Genomic DNA, 6000 nt, shown 5'->3' on the forward strand with positions numbered 1-6000 from the left:
TTTGTGTAGTTTCGGCTGGTATATCGGCTATTGGAGTTGCCTCCTTCCAATCTTGTATACCTGTCTAGGCAATAAATTAATACCTTTAACCCAGGGACGGCCACGGCGTGCCACACTGCACGCGTGTACAGATTTGTTGCACGCTTGCTGTCCAGGGCTCGGTCCGCCTCGCCACTATTTGGCTTTCCTCGGTCTTTCGCGGCACTGCTCAGCACGGCCCGACATTAGACTAGCTGTGCGATGCGACATCTTTTCATCCGGCATAGGGTGCATTAGTTGATTCGTAGTGGCAGCCTTGTTTATTCCTCGCTATTTGTTAGCAATTCGTAGGAAGTTTATAAGTACTGTACAGTGGTTGTTGCAATGGAACACACGCTCACAAAGAGGCGGGGTAGTTACACGACGCCACGAGCCTTCAGAGCTGAATGGGAATTGCAATATTTTTTCGAAGAGAAGGATGAAAATTCTCAATGTCTATTATGCAGACGCATACTCGCCGGGCACCGCAAATGTGCAATAGAACGGCATTATAACACCACACACAAAGGACTTAATGATTTAGTTGGGTTGATAGATCAAACAAGTTGGCGGAATTAAGAAGATGTAGCGTTATGCAGCGAGACGGACCGAACGCGAGTACCACTTACAAATCTTTGTGTTTCTGATGTTTTTATTTGTACATATTTGTCGTTAGAATTCGAATTTAGAGTTCACTCAATTTTTGTTTCCTTTTTTTAGCCTTCAACCGAACGTAGCGACCTCTCTTTAAGAGCAAGCTACAAAATAGCGCTCAAAATTGCAAGAGCGAATAAGCCTTTCAGTGATGGTGATTTCATCAAGGAGTGTATTGTTGAGGCGCCGGAACTCTTGACACCACTGGAAGTAAAGAAGTTTAGTGAAATTAGTCTTTCCAGACAGACAATAGCTCGCCGCATAGCTGGTATGGCAGCGGATGCCTACAGGCAGTTAATTGATAGTGCCTGCAAGTTTATTGCATTCTCGATTACTTAGGACGAGTCGACCGACATTTCGGACACAGCACAACTAGCGATTTATGTTGGTGGAGTCGACACAAATTTGCACGTGACGGAAGAACTGTTAGATTTAGCATCAATGAAACACACAACTAGGGGTACCGACTTGCTAAAAGCAGTTGAAGAGGCAGTTGAAGCCGTTGGCCTGAATTGGAAAATGTTAGTTTCAGTCACCACGGATGGAGCGCAAGCAATTTGAGGTGCTCAAAATGGGCTTGTAACATTGTTGTGTAAAAAACTAGGACGAACGACAGAAGATTTGTAAGGAGTTCATTGTTTTGTACACCATAAGCTCTTTGTGCTAAGTATGCAAATTTGGAGCACGTGAAGAAGTTGGTAGTCACCATAGTACAGTTTTTGAAGTCGCATGGCTTAGTACACCGTCAGTTTCTCATGGAACTGAACGTAGAGTACGGAGATGTTATTTACCACTGGGAAATACGTTGGTTAAGTCGAGGATCATGCCTCGAGAGATTTTTCAATTTAAGACTCGCTATTGTTGAGTTCCTGAAGGAAAAAGGAAAGGGAGAGCCAAAATGGATTGCAGACCTCGCCTTTTTAGTTGATCTGACTGCACACTTGAACGCTCTCAATAAGACTTTGCAAGGTGAGTAGCAGCTTATTTCTGATCTGATGAAGAAAGTGGACGCATTTAATAAGAAACTCGCATTGTGGAAGGAACAACTCATGAAAATGAATACTGCCCATTGCCCTACGCTCTCTAAAGTCAGAGAGAACGCAACTTCTGACGAAATCGTTTCTGTTTTGGAGAAACTACATGCACAATTTTCTAAACGTTTTCAGGCCACTGCCAGTCTGACATCTGTTTTTGAACTGTTTTATAGACCTTTTGCCGTTTCAGTTGAAAGTACTCCAGTGCATTTGCAAATAGAATCGATCGATCTGCAGTGTAATTCCCGTTTTAAGGACGAATTTTTTTTACGTAAAAACTGTCCAGGAATTTTACGAAGGTTTTCCTCGGGAAGAGTTTCCCCGTCTCCACAATGAGGCTGCAAAAGTTATATCAGTGTTTGGATCGACATACATGTGCGAAAGGTTTATTGCAATTATGAAACTAAGTCAGTCAGGATTACGTGGCAATCTGAGTGACGAAAATATGAGAAACTGTCTGCGTTTGTCCGTGTGCTGTCAGTTTGTGCCAGATGTGTACTTTATTATGTCTACAGTGAACCAAAAATAATTAAATTAATGGTGATCATTTTGTTGTATTTGTCATATGTTTTGTTGAGAATTGTAGTTAATTGCTAATTTTGTACAGTAGTTCCAGAATATAAAATTTGCTTGTTCCACATGTAGTTGGAATCACTTATTCCACATCATACTGCATGCTGTAGACTACTTTCAAGTCTGTTTCTATATCTCAGCTTAAATGTTGTAAGAATTTTACGAGTGACGATGTGAACAGCACAATATTGTTGGTGTAATGCAGTTTCGAACCCAACGCAATTGTTATTTTTCTCTAGGTGTACGAACAGCCAACAAAGATTCAGTATTGCTCAACATGATGTGTTGTACAGAGCTTAATATTATCAAATGCCGTAATATGAAACTAAAGCCACATACTAGCAGGGCGGTGTTCCTTACGCGAATGCACTGTCGCGTGCGGAGTTCCGCGCATGCGTGCGCAGTCAGCTGGTATGGTAGTGGGGGACGTATGACATCAGAAGGGAGCGATCCGCACGCGTGTGAAAGCTCGGCACGCGTGCATGCACACGTGCCGCGTTCTTGGCCGTCCCTGCTTAAACCCTCTGGCTGGAAGAGGTCCAATCAGGTCCACATGAACATGTGTGAATCTAGCACAGACACCTTGAAAATTTCCAATATCAGAGGTACATGTCGGCCCACTTTTCTTTGCCTAGAGGGAATGCAGGAATGTACCAAAAAGGCGTGTGTCTCTCTTCATAGTGGGCCACACGAGACAGTCTGTCAGCAATTTGATTGTTGCATTAGCTCCTGTGGACACTGCTGAATGCTGTCTTTTTTACCTTCTCTGTAACGAATGGCCTTGGTTTGCCTTGAGTAATGTTGAACCACAGCTTCAGCTTACAGTTAGGCACCAGAATTTGTTCTAACTTCAGACCTGTAGATAGGTGGTTTAACAGTTGCTGTAGTTCTGAATCCACGGTCTGCTGCGCTGAAATCCCACAAATATGTGAGAAATAGTCAGCTAGTAAATTCTCTCTGCATCTCTTTCATCTCAGACGTCTACTATTAACTGGCTTACAAACTCTGTGTGACAGAAGTGTTTCGGTGAGCACTTATTATGTTTTTAAAGGCAGATTTACGTGTTTGTGGTCTGTAAACAGTCGTGATCTAGCTTCTATTAGCAGGTGGAAGTATCTAATTGTTTCATAGATCATCAATTATTCCCTGTCATATGTGCTCCACTTCTGTTGTGACGCCTGTAACTTCTTGAAGAGAAACTACAGTGGCTGTCATTCTTCTGTATGCTGGTGTAGTGATACCCTGATTGCCAACTGACTTGGATCTACAGCAGTAGCTAATTGTTCTTAGTGAACTGTTTGAGTGAGTAACAGTCCCTGGCTGAAGCATGCTTGTAGATCACAAAATGCTATGTCCATTTCTGGTGTCCACCTAATCAGTCACCAACCTTGGTGTCACGTCACTTGAGTGCATCAGTGAGTGGTGCTTGTACCGCAGTTGTTGCTGGCGGACAACGTCAATAAAAATTTATTATTCCCGTATATCGTCTCAACTGTTGGTAGTTTGGCAGCTTCAGCAGAGACTCTATTGCTGCAGTCTTCTCTGGCAGAAGCAATATACCTTGCGATGACACAATATTTCCAAGAAAAGTGACTTGGTTCTTGTACATGACGCATTTATTTTCGTGTAATGCCACCCCATGGGTCACTTGACACAGTTGCCATTCATGCATTTGAGTATCCAGCAAGAACACCAAAATGGCACCGAGATAAGCAAAACAAAATGCCAATTTCTTTATCACCTCATCGATAAAGCACTGCTTACGACAGGATAAATATAATCTCAGATAACCTGAATGGCATAATCGCTGTTGTCTTTGGAATGCCTCTTGGAGCTACTGGTATCTGGTTGTATGCTTTCTTACAGCTGAGAACGCCAAAAATTTTTGCACTGGCCAGAGCACATGTGAAGTCTACATCTACATTCATACTCCGCAAGCCACCCAACGGTGTGTGGCGGAGGGCACTTTACGTGCCACTGTCATTACCTCCCTTTCCTGTTCCAGTCGCGTATGGTTCGCGGGAAGAACGACTGTCTGAAAGCCTCCGTGCGCGCTCTAATCTCTCTAATTTTACATTCGTGATCTCCTCGGGAGGTATAAGTAGGGGGAAGCAATATACTCGATACCTCATCCAGAAACGCACCCTCTCGAAACCTGGCGAGCAAGCTACACCGCGATGCAGAGCGCCTCTCTTCCAGAGTCTGCCACTTGAGTTTGCTAAACATCTCCGTAACGCTATCACGGGTACCAAATAACCCTGTGACGAAACGCGCCGCTCTTCTTTGGATCTTCTCTATCTCCTCCGTCAACCCGATCTGGTACGGATCCCACACTGATGAGCAATACTCAAGTATAGGTCGAACGAGTGTTTTGTAAGCCACCTCCTTTGTTGATGGACTACATTTTCTAAGCACTCTCCCAATGAATCTCAACCTGGCACCCGCCTTACCAACAATTAATTTTATATGATCATTCCACTTCAAATCGTTCCGCACGCATACTCCCAGATATTTTACAGAAGTAACTGCTACCAGTGTTTGCCCGCATCTCGTGGTCGTGCGGTAGCGTTCTCGCTTCCCACGCCCGGGTTCCCGGGTTCGATTCCCGGCGGGGTCAGGGATTTTCTCTGCCTCGTGATGGCTGGGTGTTGTGTGCTGTCCTTAGGTTAGTTAGGTTTAAGTAGTTCTAAGTTCTAGGGGACTTATGACCACAGCAGTTGAGTCCCATAGTGCTCAGAGCCATTTTTGAGCCTACCAGTGTTTGTTCCGCTATCATATAATCATACAATAAAGGATCCTTCTTTCTATGTATTCGCAATACATTACATTTGTAGGTACTGGGTATCTATCTGGGATGGTCCTCAAACTTAATGCCTGGTAATCCCCACACTGTCTCCATGATCCATCCTTTTTGCATACTAACAAAGAGAGGCCATGACTGGGATCACAGATTTACTTCAAACTTTGTACACCTGTAATAGGCCATGAAAGCACCATAATGGCCAAGTACTAAGGTGCACTACTCTGGCAATTCCGAGAAAATCGTAAGAGAATTTTTACGCATCTATTATGTAATTGATGTGTCTGCACAAATATGCCAGCTGTAAGAAGTTACTGTGGTCAAGTCATTAGTGTTCGTGCTTAATATGAAGGTCGTGGACAATGTGATGATTCGAATCCTGCTAACACTTACTTTTTTAATCTATATTTTTTTCGTCACTGGTTGCATTATTTAATTTATGGCATTTGAGAGTTAATATGATAGAAGAAAAGCTCATTTTCATTAAGTTGTAGTGAATTTCATATGTTATTTGATTATTTACTATTTTGAACTAAATTGTCGAGGACGAGGGACAGACTTGGAAAGCCCAAGTCAAACCTCAATAAATAATGATGCAAATGTCTTTATTCGCTATTAGTAATATAGGACGTCACAATATGCCAGTCCACGAGAGTAACGTACAATTATTCGTCGGATGTGCTCTCAGCATCACACATTGCAGATGGTATTTGTCAGACAGACATGGAAAACATAAACTGAAACGGCATCAGCTACGTCGAATGAATGCAGTTTTCCCACATTTACGCATAATGTTCAGTTTCTAAGGGAAAACACACCTCAATGACATTTTGAAAAACCTCTCTTTCTTCCGATAGTTTGGATGCAAACCATGCATAATGCAACATTTAGGCAAATATAGGTGCTGACAATTGGTGATGA

This window comes from Schistocerca nitens, chromosome 2 (genome assembly GCF_023898315.1).
Source record: "Schistocerca nitens isolate TAMUIC-IGC-003100 chromosome 2, iqSchNite1.1, whole genome shotgun sequence".
Classification (NCBI taxonomy): domain Eukaryota; kingdom Metazoa; phylum Arthropoda; class Insecta; order Orthoptera; family Acrididae; genus Schistocerca; species Schistocerca nitens.